General features: G+C 50.7%; 1 long non-coding RNA gene across 3 annotated transcripts in view; it reads right to left on the minus strand.

Moving 5' to 3' along the window:
* Positions 1-11,353: 11,353 nt before the first annotated feature.
* The window catches only part of LOC118552463 (uncharacterized), a 31,507-nt gene continuing 27,180 nt past the window's right edge, over positions 11,354-15,680 (minus strand). For all 3 annotated transcript variants that reach the window (XR_013449786.1, XR_013449785.1, XR_004925551.2), the window contains exons 6-7: positions 13,336-13,447; positions 11,354-11,635 (exon numbers count right to left, since the gene is read on the minus strand). This is a non-coding gene — a long non-coding RNA (uncharacterized LOC118552463). The remainder of the gene's footprint in view (positions 11,636-13,335; positions 13,448-15,680) is intronic.

The following is a 15,680-nucleotide window of genomic DNA, read 5'->3' on the forward strand; positions in this document are numbered from 1 at the left end:
GGGATCAAGCCCCACGTCGGGCTCCCTGCTCCGCCGGAGGCCTGCGGGAGACCTCTCCCTCTGCTCCTTCGCCCCCGTGCTTGTGCTCTCGCTCTCTCAAATGAATAAATAAAATTTTCACTTCGGATCAGTGAGGCCCCAAGCTCTAGCTAGTGAAGTTTTTCCTTTTCTTTCAGTAATTTGTTCTCTGAAAGTGTTAATAAAATGATTTGGGGGAAAGTATAGCTCCATTCTCAAATATACGTCACATTTACCACATCTCTTAGGGTAAATATGAAATCAGGAAAAAAAAACACCGCCCAAGGCATGCTTATACGTATTACAAAGGACCAACAAGCTCTCCCTGTCCATTTAAATATGCTTTTATTTACCAAAAAAGGAAGGAAGAAAGGAAAGGAGGGAGGGAGGGAGGGAGGGAGGGAAAATCAATTTACATACAAGTTTTCGGGTTACTCCGGCAAACACTGCCGAATGTCTGGTAGGAGCCGAGAACTGTCTGGGGCATGACTGTGTGACATGAGGTACACTTACAGAAGTGAAGGCACTATTTTGAGCACCGTGTGTATAAGGAATCTGCCCATTGCCACAATGACGGTGAGGCTGGGACCTCTGCGATCCTGGTTTTGTGAAGGAAGCTGAGACCCAGAGAGGTTAAGTCATTTGTCCAAAGGCTCCCAGTAGGTGAGGGGCAGAAGCTGGGATTTGAGCCCAGGGGTTCTGAGTCCAGAGTCTGCATTCTTAATCACTAGGCCATTGTCCCTTAACAGCTCTCCTGTCCTAAACACTTCTACACGGAGGGCTGGGGGCTCATGGCCAGCTGGCGTGGGTGCAACGATAAATAAGAGTCCAAGTCCTAGCAGCCTCCTAGAGGAAAGCACGTCCATGAGCCCGAGTGAAATCAAATGTACAGATGTCACCTGCTCCCCCCACCCTCGCAGGACGGGGCAGTCTGGAAAACCCTCACAGGGAGGACAGAGGACGGCTCTTGGGCTGAGTCTAAAAGATGAGCTCACCTGGCGCCTGGGGGGCTCCATCTGCTAACGTGTGACCCTTGACTTCGGCTCAGGTCATGATCTCAGGGTCATGGGATCAAGCCCTGCATCAAACTCCGTGCTCAGCAGGGAGGCCTGCTTGTCCTTCTCTCTCTCCCTCCCTCTCTCTAAAATAAATAAATCTTTCAACAAATAAAAAATAAAAGATGAGCTTCCCTGAAGTTGGTGTCTGTTCTATTTCATTTACTCGAGGCCTTGATCTACTGGGAGGAAATTTTATTTCATTTAAGCAGTGTCTTACTGAGTGTCTACTACACGCATAGCAATATGAAGCATGCAGATAAGACCTGATCCGGGCCCCAGACGGGCTTCCCGGTCCGGGGGGGGGGGGGTGGTGGTGAAACACAGGCAGACATAATCATGACCGGGGCCACTGTTCACAGCACACTCACTGTATGCCACGCCCTTTACAAACATTTTCTCACATCATTTTCTTTTTTTTTTAAATATATTTATTTATTTGAGACAGAGAGCACGAGCAGGGGGAACAGCAGAGGGAGAGGGAGAAACAGACTCCCCACTGAGCAGAGAGCCCGATGCGGGGCTCTATCCCAGGACCCTGAGATCATGGCCCGAGCTGAAGGCAGATGCTTAATCACTGAGCCACCCGGGCGCCCCTCACATAATTTTCACTAGCCCTGCAAGGAGGTACTCAAGAGTCACGCGCCCCAGTGACCGAGCCAGCCAGGCGTCCGCCCCTGAACAGAGGGCATTTAAGCTGAGATCCGAATGAGGAGCCGTCCTCAGAAATCCTGGGTGAGCGGGCTGGGCAGCCAGACAGCAAATGCAAAGACCCTGAGGGAAACGTGAGCATGACCAGGGTGGCTGGTGGCCGGAGCTGAGGGTCCCGCCCCAAGTCCTGTGGCCAAAAAAGAGCAGAGCTGACCGTCGGTCACACTCAACCCCGAGGCAAACTGCCTAAAGAACAAGTCGAACATTCGCACGTTGTCAGCACCCAATGTGTTTTTAAGTAAACCCGAGCAAAACTCAAAGGAGGGGAACCTATGGAATTAAAAGTCAACACAGAGGGGAGTTGCAGGCAGAAAGGCTTCCTGAAGTCAGGGATGCAAACACAAAGCCCTGTCTTGCACGAGCCGTGCCGAACCCAGCCTCGTCCGACGCTGGGCTTCGCCTCAACCATCATGCATCCTCCACTCTTCTCTGACACCGAAACCCCCTGTGGGCTGAGGGAACACAGCTCGGATATCTGAGATCAGGAGTGCAGATCGCCCCGTGTCAGAAACCCTTCCAGCTCCTTCCAGGAACCCGCACAAAACGCCCGGGCTGGAGGCCGCCTGCTTCGGGAGGCTCTGCAGGGGACCGCGTGGGGTCGCCAGTCTGGTGCGATGTAACTGGGGTGCACGGGGGAGGCGCTGACTGCATGCACAGGAGTTGTTATGTGATAGCAATCCTAAGGCACGTGGCTGAGGCCAGCCTGTGGGCAGGCCGGCAGTCACAGACGGGGAGGGCAGAAAAACGCAGTGAAACAGGGCACCAGGCGCAAGCTAAGACGTGTTGTTCTGACACCTCGCTGGTCAAATGAGCCCATTTGAATTCACGTCGGCCTGGATTTCACGGGACAGCTCTGCCCCAACGAAAGTTCGCCTAATCCTCAAGGGCTGGGCCTCCTCTCTGGATCCAGGTCCACAATTGTCACACGGCACAGGGAGGAGGCTGAGCTCGACATCCCGCCTGACAGCCGGCGGAAGAGAAGGTGCTTTTCCGGGGTGTGATGTGTGTGTTCTGCCTCGTGATCTGCGGGCGGCGGGCAGATGTGCACAGGACCCTGAGCGCTGCAGATGCAACTCTTCTAAAGTGACATGAACCACGAACCTTATTCTGTCATGATTTGATTAGGAAAAATCCACTAATGCTCGTATTTTAAGTTCCGTGCCAGGCCCCGAAACAACATGGTCTCTCCTAAATCGTCCCAACAACCCTGTGAAGTCGATGCAGTTGTAGTCCCAATTTCCAGACGCAGCAGTCGGGAGTCAGAGACGTATCTTGCGGAAGCGAGGCGCGGAGGCAGGTGACAATCCACTGACGTGTGATTCACAGACGGTGCGCTCGTATCTCGGGCGGGCGGTCGTCTGAGTTTGGACAGATGTATAAACTCGCATAAGTACCACGAAATCGAGCCACACCACGTTTCCTCCAGCCTCCCACCCCTTCGCATCTGTCTTCCCCACATCTGGCAACCACGGGCCTACTTTCTGATTCTCACGGCTTCCAGCATCAGAGAAGTGACATCGGACAGCATGACTCAGAGGTGTCTTCCGTGTCCGTGAACTTCTTTTGCTGAGATGTGCTCGTGCGGCCGCGTCGGTGATGTGCCCTTCCTCACTGCTGAGCAGCATCCTCTGTGTGTCTACACCTTCCCCTCCCAATGGACGTTTGGGTTCTTCCCTGGCCCGGCTCTTAGGGACAAGCCTGCTATGCACGTTCGTGCAGTCAAGTCCCTTTCCGAGCATATGTTCTCATTTCTCTTCGGTAAATATCTAGGAACAGAACTGCTGGGTCATTTGGCTGATGTCTGTTAAAAAAAAGAATTGCCAAACTGTTCTCCACAGCGGTGATAACGGGTGGCGTTCGTTCCTGCCAGCAACGTTGGAGAGTTCCTGTCGCTCCACATACTTGAGGACACTGTTGTCTCGTGACTGATGAGCATCTTTTCGTGTGCTTTTTGGCCATTTGTGTATTTTCTTTTGTGAAGTAGCTAACCAAGTCTTTAGCCCAACCTTCATTGGGTTGTTTGTCTTATTCCCATGGAGTTGTAAGAAGTTCTTGCATATTCTGGGGAAATGTCCTTCCAGAGACATGTCCCTTGCAAATCTTTTCTCCTAGTACAGGACTTGTCTTTTCATTTTGTAACGGGGTCTTTCAAAGAGGAGATATTCTAATTCGATGAAGTTCAATGTATCACTTTTGTCTTTCTTTGTGTTTTTGTGTCATAAGAAATCTTGCTTAACCCAGAGTTTCAAAGATCCTTTTTCCGTATTTTCTTATGGAAATTTTATAATTGTACCTTTTGTGTCTAAGTTTAAGATCTGTTTTGGGTCACTTTGTGTGCATGTTATGAAATAAGGTCATAGTTCTTTTTTTTCTGTGTGGATACCCAGTTAATCCAGTGAAGTAGGTCATCCTTTCCCCCATGTAATTACCGCATGCGGCCAGAAGCGCAAGAAGTGAGAGCTCAGGCCTCCAGCCATAAGCGGCAGCGCCTCTTGAAGCGAGAAGAGCCTGGGAGGAACGCAGACTGGCCAGGGGGCAGGAGTAACAGCCGCGGTGGTGACTCTGTGGGTCCCCAACGGGCCTCAGGGCTGTCGCTTTCGTTCACAGCGTAGGTGTGCCCTTAGGGCAGGGTTGAGGCACTAAAAACCCTCAAGAAGGGTTTTGTGCGAGGCCTGGGATCAGCTCATCTGGTTCTCTATTTGGATGCAACACACAGGTGTCCACTCCCTAGCAGATTTCCTCCCCGGGTTCAAGTCCACCAGAAGTCCACGGTGACCACGAGAGGGCTGCGCGCCACAGTGTCCTGAGGTCTGAACAGGGCCCAAACACGTCCCGCGGGTCTGGACAGTCCCGGCGAGGACACAGGTACATCCAGGGACCAGTATCTCCCTGCACTTGGGGCTGACACGGAGCTGAGCCACGCTGCTGCGCTCAGAAGCACGGGCAAGTTCACACCGTCACCTCGGGGACGTGTGTGTGGGTTCAGAGAGCAGGATGCTGGGGAGATGTGCTGAATCCAACCACGAAACCAGGCGGGCAGGGGGGCCTGTACCCCCGACGCTGCTCGGGCCTTAGGACAGCGAGAGAGGTTTGCAGATCGGGTAAATGGCTCCCTCTGGTTAATCCCAACAGCCTAAGACACATCTTAAGTCAGTCTGAGAAAAAGGTTTTTTTTTTTAAAGATACAGGCTGGGGGCGCCTGGGTGACTCAGTCAGTTGGGCGTCTGCCCTTGGCTGGATCATGGTCCCAGGGTCCTGGGATCGAGCCCCACGTCGGGCTCCCTGCTCCACGGGGAGCCTGCTTCTCCCTCTGCCCCTCCCCCTGCTTGTGTTCCCTCTCTCTCAAATAAATAAAATCTTTAAAAACATAAAAATAAAAATAAATTAAAAAATAAAAAGATACAGGGCATTAATAAATAGAAGGAATTTTCAACAAGCCTGTCTCACCTGCCGAAGTCTGCCCCAAAAGTAAACCCTCATTGGTCAGTCTCCACAAAGAAACATAGCAGACGGACTCGGCATCACCCAGAACCACAGGGGAAGCTGCCCCGGCCACTGACGAGTCGTGTGGCATTGGACCATTTATTTAAATCTCTGGACGCCTCGGTGTCCTCATCTGTGGAATGGCCAGCTGCACTCGGCTCTCGGGTTACTGTACTGCTCACAGCTCTGTGTCCCGACGTGATCCGGGGGCTCCGGGGCCCCCGCACAGAGACCTGGCCGCTAAGAGCCACGTCGGGACCCAGTGGACAGCAGACTGATTATCGTGTCGCGGCCCAGGTGCTCCCAGGCTGAGGAGCCCACGGAAATACCTACTACTGTTGTAAAAACACGTGGCAGACGGTGGCAGATCATACAAATGGGCTCAGCTGGATGATAAGAAATGGAATTAAGAATTAAGTTCTGACTTAAAACTTGTGAAAATAAACTTCTACTGGATAAAAATGACATATTTTTGTGTAATTGTGAACTCTGCAAAGGAGTTAGATTTAATTTTTTCATATCTTATTTATTTATTTGAGAGAGAGAGAGATTGAGAGAACAAGCAGGGGGAGAGGCAGAGGGAGAAGCAGACTCCCCGTTGAGTAGGAAGCCCGATGTGGGACTCGATCCCAGGACCCTGGGATCACAACCTGAGCCGAAGGCCGACGCTTCACCGACTGAGCCACCCAGGGACCCCAGGAGTTAGATTTAAATTTTAACATTGTTTTCTGAATAGAGCTTTTACCAATTGCTTTCCTAGTGATCCTTGTCCACAATTATCATGTGCACAAGATTTGCCCCGTGTGCAACTTACAGGAGAAACTAGAGCCCCCTCTTCCAAATGACTGATTGTTTTTAAAAAAAAAAAAAAAAAAAAGTCTTTTTATTTGAATCATTTCCAAAAAAAAAAAGGTCCTATCCCCAACCAAACTGCCACTCAAGAATAAGTTATTGGTCCTCTTTCCGGAAGCGGCCGGACGTGATCTCTGAAAACCCCACAAAATCATGCAAAGCAGGAGGTTCAGATCTTTGTGGTCACTTTCAGGACTCTCGTGACGCGCCTGGGCCATCGAGGGTGTGCACATCCGCAAAGCCACGGAGCGTCCGGCGGATGTCGCTGTGGGAGGCGGCGTGCGCCATCCGTCCCCAGGATGCTGCAGTTGGGTCGAGTGTCCCCCAGTGGATCGCTCCCTCTTCCATAGAACTTCATTTATTGAACGGCTCTGCACTTTTCCTTTCACGTTTTAAGTTCTTGTCCTTGATGTGTCCTTCCGTATTTAAATATAGTACAATACCCAAATACCTTCTGGCACAAAACCAATACTGGGGAAGTCACACAGCAGGTCCGCAAGGCCAATGGCCCCTTACTCTTGGGGGAGAGGAGGTGCTCTGGGGAACTGCAGGGCTGAGACAGTGAGTTCATTACCGTGCCATTATGAGGTGCAGAGGAAGGAGAACGCTGGCTGGAAGGGGCCAGGGAAGGCCGTCTGGGAGAGGCGGTGTGGAGGGCCGAATTCCAGGAGTGACCCCAATGACCCTCAGCCTTGTGTGATCTCATCCCCCCTGAGCATGGGTGGAATGAGTCAACGTGATGGTTTTACCTTATCTGGCACAAGGGAGCTTGTCCGTGTGGGCCCGGGCCAAGCACTGAGTCTCCTTCAGGAAGGAGACTTGACATGTGGGGGGATCTCACCCAAGGGGGCCCTCCTGCTTCTGAGGTGGGGGGCCATGCGCGGGGGCCGGAGAGCAGTCTCCAGGAGCTGAGAGCCACCCCAACCTAGACAAGGGACCTCCTTCCCGCGACAGCAAGGAACTGAGGTCGGCGGGGAACCCGGATGAGCTGGGGAGCAGAGTGACCCCAGAGCCTCCGGGGGAAAGGCCCCCCAGCTGACCCCTTGGGCTCCCGCCTGCTCAGCCGGGTCACCTGCATGATGGACGGTAACTTGTGTGCAGCAATGGAGGGCTGACACCGGCGACATGTGAGGTGCGCCCAGGTAGGGACAGGTAGGGTTTCAGATGGTGGGAAGAAGTGAGGGGAGAGCCTGACCACATCGGGGGGTGGGAAGGCCTGGGCGCTGGCAAGGTCAGCTCGAGGGGTCTGGAGAGCCATCCCGAGCTGCTAATCTCTTCTCGGGGATATTGTGAAGGCTTTCGAGCACAGGAGTCCATGCGAGGAGCTATTCCTTTGAAGGCCACACCAACATTACACGTGGGGGAGGGGGGAGGCAGACACAGAGGCAGGAAGACTATTAGGAACCTGTCACCACCGCCCAGGGGACAGGCAGGGTCTTCCAGTGCCCACCAGGCCCCGGGCAAGTGCGGGGTCCCCCCTCAGTGATAGGGGACAGAAGCACTGTATAAAAGCCTGTCTTCTGGAGGCATCTTTACTCTTCCTGAAAGGTCCCAGTGGAATGACATCTGCATTGCTCAAAGCAGCATGGACCCTCGGTAATGCTTTTCTTCCTCCGCTATCCTTCTGTCCCCTCCCTGCAGGTCCTTACATCAGGCTCTGCTTTGGGGAAAATCCACACTGATGCATCCAGCAAAGAGCACCCAACCCATGCTGGTGGTGAGGATGAGAGAGGGACACAGACACGCGTGGGCTGTAGACAGCGCCTTTGGGATGTGAAAGGCACAGGGAGGGAAGAGCCCAAGAGCGTGCCGAGGTTTTAAAGCCGAGGGACGAGGTGAGCATGGTGTGGAAATGTACAACGTCTGAGGTCCTTGAACCAACATTTACACCAACATCAACAACACTGTCATCAACACCATCATTAACTTCGTATTCTCCGTCCTATACCCATTGTCCTTTGTCATAAAACACGAAGTCAAAAATGCCAGTTGCTATTTCTGTAAAGCGGTGGGGGGTGCAGACACAGCCCCAGATGCACGCGCCCCATTGGTGGCTTTGCCTGGGGCAGGCACACCGCCTCCCGGGCCTCGGCCCCGTGGGATTCTGCCTGACTGACGTTCCCGGCACCTGACCATTCACAACCTTCTAGAACCTACGTACAGCTCGCCTCCCTGGGCGGAAGGATGCAAGATCTTGTCTCATCCTCACCCACAAACAAACAACAAGAACAAACAGTGTGTCTCTTCTGAGCTTCCAGCAAAACTGTGGTTTTATAACTTAACCTCAATTACATGGAAAGAAAAACGACACCTAGGACCCCAGATGCCAACAGAACCAAAGAGGAAGCCCTGCGTCTCGTCAATGTCTTTCCTCTTAGCTGCCTCGAAAAGCAAAGTGACATTTTAGGGCAAATACTGAGGGCTTTCTCACTTTTTGAGTGCTTACAATTTATTGAGCACTCTGCCCACAGTAGTTTACTAAATTCTCACAAGGACTCCACGTACTGGTTGTTAGAACTTCATTCTGCGGAGGGAAACACCAACCCCTCTAGAAGGGACAGCCATCCATCCAGCGGCCCGGAGTGTCACGGAAACCTTGGCCTCCTCGAGGTAAATCCCGCTCTTCCTACTCATCTGGTCATCCTGACCCCCTGCGGGCTTGGCAGCTGAAGAGTGGCGAGCCAGGAAGGAGCGGACAGGCCGGCACTATTTCCCCCGGGTCAACGACCCTTAACCTCATCCTGTAATCCCAGGGGGCTTTCCGTGTTTATCTTCCAGAAGAACAGAGGCAAACGGTTTGCTAGATCCCTGTGCATCGATACTGGTAAGTCAACCCTGACACGAGTGTGCGCAGTATCACGTTTCCTAAGCTGATGCACCCTGGCTGGTCCTCACCCGCGGATCAGCCCGCCAACAATCCCAAAGACGCTTGGTTCCCCTGAGCCATGCCTCCTTCCAGCCTCCGGGATGAGCCGGTGCCCCTGCGGGCTCCCGCCCAGCTGCCTGGGAGGGGATCCCCACCTCGTGCTCTCTAACGTTCTCCCGGGGAAGACGTTCCCGCATACACACAAGCCTGCAACGTGGCGGAGCCAGAGGTCGTTCAAGGTCAGGGGTTCATCAGGAGCTGAAGAGTCGCAGTGGAAGCCATGCTCCAGGGAAGCGTCCAGGCCGCCCTTTCGCACATCAGTAAGGGGCACACGAGGTGTGTCGTAGGAGTTTGTGTAGCCTCTAGAATGTTCCATCGGTCTGGCTTATGCCCTCTTACTGGAGCTGCAGAGACGGGAGAGCCGAGGCTGCTGGGAGGCGGGTCATGTTGATTTCCCAACACAAATAACACACTCGTCAACGTGGGAAAAAATCAGAGAAGCTGAAACCCTTCCCAAACTCCTGGTTTAATCAGCACCGTGGGCTGAGACAGGAATCCACTCCAGCACAGGTCCCAGCAGCTCCCCTCCTGTAGGCACGGGTCTCCGACCTGCGCATTCCAGTCGCTGGAAAGGAAAACCCCTCTTACAAATCATGCTGCTGGAATTCTAATGAACTTGAGTCTGTCCCCAGGTGGACAGAGAAAATCCAGGTGCCGGACCTAAAAATCCAAGGACTGAGCTGAGCCCGGAGCTCAGGGACCCCTCGGAGGTGCCACTGGGCTGGGTGTGACCCACTGGATTCCAATCGGTGACAACCCTTGCCCTCCCCTAAAAAACAACCCTTTACACATCAGGATGCTTCGAAGTCACACATGTCATAAGGAACCATTTATGAAGGCCTTGCTAGGAAATCATTTTTTTTTTATTATTTATTTGACAGAGAGAGAGAGAGAGTGCACAAGCAGGGGGAGCTGCAGAGGGAGAGGGAGAAGCAGGCTCCCGCTGAGCAGGGAGCCCGATGTGGGGCTTGATCCCAGGACCCTGGGATCATGACCTGAGCTGAAGGTAGGCACTTAACGACTGAGCCACCTGGGCGCCCCCAGGAAATCATTTTTAAGTATTTGGCTGCCCACAAAAATATCTGATTGTCTCCCTTCCACCCACCATGGACTGTGTACATAACATATATTTATATGTGCGTATACGCACATACGACACGTGTGTCCGTGACAGCTCTGTCTTCTTCCTGCTTCACCACCATATTTATGTATCTCTGCAGCAGGAGCATCGGGTGCTCCAAACATCACCCACAGTCTCGGCCACCACTCCCACCTGCCGGCAGACGTTGCAGACAAGTCCCCGGACAATTCGAGGCGGACCTGATTACCTGGTTCTCCCCTGCTCTCAAACCTTCAGGCCATGGATGTCTGGCGGCCCCGTCCCACCCTCCGCCCCTTGTAAGCGACAGTCCTCCTGGCTCTGCGGTGCTTCAGCAGACACCTCCTGCTGCCTCCCGGCTTAGCCAGGGTGCGGCTCCAACCCCCTCGCCTGCCCCCGGGAAAGCGCCCAGCCGGTTGGTCCTCTTCCTCACTTGGGCCCTGGGGTGGGGACGCAGACCGTGAGCAACCGCGAAGCTGGACTGTGTCCCTCCCAGGGGGGTGATGGCAGAAGCACTTCTGGCTGCAAGAACCTTCCAAACAGCCAAAGGCGTGGGTAGGAACAGTCTTCCCGGCACAGGTCAGATTTGCCTTTAAAGGAATCTTACTGCCTTCAGAAAGAAATGTCCTTAAGTCCTTAGCCTGGCGATCAAGGTCCTACAGGGTCTCACCCTACGACGCCATCCACGTGGCCGCCTCTTGGTTCCCTCCGCGTCACTGTTACCGGACGGAGCGGCTCACGGTCCCCAAAGGGGTCCCAAGCACCCCCTCTCATATGCTGGGATGTGAAAGCCCCAACAGCCTCCTGTCTCGCAGGGGTCGCATCTAGGACCCTGCGACCTCATCACCCTCTGACACACACAACCCCCGGACCCTCTCCAGGCTCCTACCAGTGAGTGTCCTCTTGCTTCCCCTTTCTGGAAGTTCTGATTCTCACAGATGACTTTTCCATTTTCAGCTCCCCACTCTGGCGCCAGGAGCCCCTTCCCCTTCATCCCGTGTGTCCGAGCCCCCCCCACCCCCCGGCTGGTGCAGACGCCTCTTCGTCCAGGAATGCTTTCAAGCAGGAAGAAGCCCCCACCTGGACCCCACACACCTGGCTCATCCCCCCGCCCCCACCCGAGACACCTGACACTGTAACTTTACATGTGTCTGTGGACTTGGCTTAACGCCGTTCCACACATGAGAATTCAAGTCTGCTAAACCCAGGTTTTACTTTGAATTTATCTTTGGATCCCTCCCAGCCCGGAAGCATGGTCCACTGGCCACAATACATTCTAAGTATTTTGTGGAATAGATGAATGATCTCACTCCGGAGGCGGTTTTTGAGTCTGCATGTAGTTCTTGCCGGTCAGAGAAGGAAAGGCATCTCGGCCATTCAGGGGAGACGTCCCTGGACAGTCACCTAGTGACTTAGCTCCAATTTTAGGCATGAAACCACAAGCCTATTTTTGTGAGGTGAGCACGTCAGAATGCTGTTTTGCAGTCTTTCCTGTAATTACACAAACCAGAATGGTTATCTAAAACCTCGTTTTCAACAGATCCCAGTTGTCAGCATCAGTAAACACTCTACAAACCAAATGAAATGTATCATTCACATAAATAAAATACATTTTAGGGGCACCTGGGTGGCTCAGTCGGTGAAACGTCTGACTCTTGATTTCGGCTCAGGTCCTGATTTCTGGGTCCTGGGATCAAGCCCACATCGGGCTCTGCTCAGGGTGGAGTCTGTTTGTCTCTCACTCCCTCTGCCCCTCCCCCCACGTGCTAGCTCTCTCTAAAATAAATAAATCTTTAAAAAAAAATAGGGGCACCTGGGTGGCTCAGTCAGTTAAGCGTCTGCCTTTGGCTTGGGTCATGATCCCAGGGTCCTGGAATCGAGCCCCACATCAGGCTCCCTGCTCCGTGGGGAGCCTGCCTCTCTCTCTCTCTATCTCTGTCTCTCTGTGTCTCATGAATAAATAAATAAAATCTTTAAAAAATAATAATAATAAAATAAAATACATTTTATGCACGCTAAATGTAGGGCCCCATATGATAAAAATGCTTGGTCTGGGGCGCCCGTCTGGCTTAGTCGGTGCAGCACGTGAGTATTGATCTCCGGGTTGTGGGTTTAAGCCCCACGTTGGGTGTAGAGATTGTTAAAAAAAAAAAAATTTTTTTTAAATGCTTGGTCTGACAAATGAGCCAGCGGCCACGGGCCCAGCTCAGTGGCTACCACTCTGATCTGCAAAAATCAGATGTCTAAAATAAGGTTTGTGTGCAAAGGGCAGGTAGCGGGAGACCCCCCACGCCAGCTCCAAGGCCCCGCCCAGCCTAGAGTCGGGAGGCCAGTGTTGAGCCCCTTTTCGTGAACGTGACTGTTCCAGGATGGAAGAAGATGTTGATCTTCTTTCTCTCCCACAGCTGGGCCTCTCCCTGCTTGATGTGGTGTCTTCTCATCACAGATATCCTTTTACTGAAAATCATTCATCACTGTTTGTTTCTGTAACAGGTTGATTGGGATCGCTACTTAGGCCTTCACTGGACCCATAAACAGAAAGAGCAAATCCCTGCGGCCTGGGGGTGTGGGGTGGAGACGAGATCTAATATTAAATCCAGAACACAATTGCATAACAGCCGGCCGGGAATGAGTACAGGAGGCTCCTCTAGGGGCCCTAAACCAACTTCACAAAAAGTGAAAAAGGGGGCGCCTGGGTGGCTCAGTCAGTAAAGTGTCTGCCTTCGGCTCAGGTCATGATCCCAGGGTCCTGGGATCGAGTCCTGCATCTGGCTCCCTGCTCGGCGAGGAGTCTGCTTCTCCCTCTCCCTCTGCTGCTCCCTGCCCTGCTCGTGCTCTCTCTCTCTCAAATAAATAAATAAAAAACTTAAAAAAAATAAACTGTTCTAACACTCTGTTAGTTAGCCTATTACATTCTGTATTTCTTGCACCAGCTGGATGTAAAATAAAAAATTAAAAGTACTTCAAGAAACATGGAGAAAGTTCTATATAATCTTAGTGGGAGAAGCTATCCTAAGTATGACACGAAGTCCAGATGGCACTTTTATTAAAAAGATTTATAAATGAAATTATATTTACAAAAAATTGATGCCATACCACACAGAAAGGAAATGCATTCAAATAAATTACACACCAATTAGTGGGACATATTCAAAGGACAAAAAGAACTAGAAAGAAATATTGAACCTTACCCGGTAGGTTTATTTTCAGAAGCAGGTGCACCGGTACTATAGGGATGAGACTTTTTCATGTTGTAGGGCAGTATCGTGAGTAAGCTCCGTCGCGTTTCGGGAACGGGGTTTTCTGCAGGAAGAGGGAGGGACAATCGGGAAGGTGAGGAAATGCTCGTGATGTCAGATGTGGATGATGACACAAACTTGTGACACACAGAAGATACACGTGTATATATTTGAATTGCACACTTAATTTTACATCTTAAAAAGTTCTGCAGGAAAATATAACGGACAAAGACCAAATGCCAGGGAAAAAACGAAGAAAACATTTGTAACATGCAGACTAAGAGCTAGTTTCTCTAATACATAGAGAGCTCCTATATATCAATTGTTTAAACCCAATAAAACACAAAGGACAAGAACAGATATTTCTCAGAAAAGACAGATGGTTTCTTAATTTATCAAAAGGGGCGTCTGGCTGGCTCGGTTGATGGAGCATGGGACTCTTCATCTCGGGGTAGTGAGTTCAAGCCCCACACTGGGCGTAAGAACTTATTTTAAAACAAAAACAAAAACAACAAAAGAAAACGAAAAACAAGTTTGACCTCACATAACATTAAACAAGCAAATTAAAAACTGTGGGGAAAATCACAAATAGCTATCAAATTTCAAATTCAGATACTCTGACTCAGCAATTCCTCTTCTAAACATTTATGTTACAGACACGCCCACAAATGGATGCGAAACCAGGATTTCACTGCACGCTACTTGTAGCAACAGGAGTTTGGAAATAACCGGAATGGCTACCCAAAGCAGGCCGTTCGCCCAGCAGGGGGAGATCCATGCATGAGATGCTATGCACCTGTCATGACAAGGAGACAGCGCATACATCTTGATGCAGAAACGTTTCCAAGGTACGTTGTGAAGATTAAAAACAGGCAAGGTACTAACGTGGTGTGTCTGTGGCTATTCTCGGTGCTTTTAAACAAAAGCACATATATAAATATAAAAATATGTACACTTCGTTTATACAACGAACAGATCTGGGGAATAATAAAAAATGACTGGTTGCTCCTGGGAAAGGAAATTGGGAGACTTGATGGAGGTGGTCACTTTTTATTTGTGCTCTGTTGAGCTTTTTAGATTTTATTAACGTACTTAAAAGTAATTATTTAGTTTCAAAACAGCTTCTTCACAAGAAAAATGCAACTTAAAAAAATTTTAAAGATTTATATATTTATTTTAGAGAAAGAGAGAGAGAGAGAGAACATGAACAGGAGAAGCAGAGGGAGAAGCAGACTCCATGCTGAGAATGGAGCTGGACTGAGATCATGACCTGAGATCACGACCTGAGCTGAAACCAAGAGTTGGACGCTCAACCAACTGCGCCACCCAGGTGCCCCACAACTTAAAATGTTTAAGTGAAGATTAAAAATTGGGAACATAAGTGTAAAAAACATAACATCCAATAAAATATTAAAAATGGATAAAATTGGTGCTCATTTTTCCCTTGATGAGCGGTCGTAGTTGCTGGGCCATCTTCAGACACGTAAGCACAGGCGGGTCCCTTGCAGGAGAAGATAGACCCCATCACTAATGGAAGAGATACAGGTTCAGGCAACATCAGAAAACACGACACTATCAAGGATAAATATGCATAAAACTGGAGCTTATGAGATGGTTCTGCTCATTCAGATGGTGTCTGAGCACTTTTCCCCAGACGAGATTGACACGCACCTGCCGAGAGACTCTGAGCTTCCCATCCTACCTGCTGTTTGCATGCCAGCCCTTAACAGAGAAGGGAGCAATGGGGAGGGGGTGGCTCACAGGGAGCATTTCAACATATCAAGATTCCAGCACCAGCAATTTATTTTTTATTGGGAGTTAGAGGCTTTTAGGGAAAGTGGTAACTGGGGGGGAAATGTGGTTTTGTTTTTCCTATAAAGCTACCTGGGGGCTGCCTGAGTGGCTCAGTTGGTTAAGCGACTGCCTTTGGCTCAGGTCTGGATCCTCGAGTCCCGGAATCGAGTCCCGTATCGGGCTCCCTGCTCAGAGGGGAGTCTGCTTCTCCCTCTGACCATCTTCCCTATTGTGCTCTCTGTCTCTCATTATCTCTTTCTCAAATAAATAAATAAAATATTTTTTAAAAAAAAGCTACCTGGGAATATATAACAAGAATTTAGAATCATTCTTTGATCCTTCTACTTTGGTGTCAAAAACCCCATGTTCATATCAATGCTATTTATAAAAACGGAAACATGAGAAATAGGTTGAAACTTTATTTTGCTTTCTAAAACACATGGGTGGAGACCATGCTAATTCTAAAGGTGAAATAACACTGAATGAAAAGCAGAATACCGGGG

This window comes from Halichoerus grypus, chromosome 7 (genome assembly GCF_964656455.1).
Source record: "Halichoerus grypus chromosome 7, mHalGry1.hap1.1, whole genome shotgun sequence".
In the NCBI taxonomy this organism is placed as follows: Eukaryota; Metazoa; Chordata; class Mammalia; order Carnivora; family Phocidae; genus Halichoerus; species Halichoerus grypus.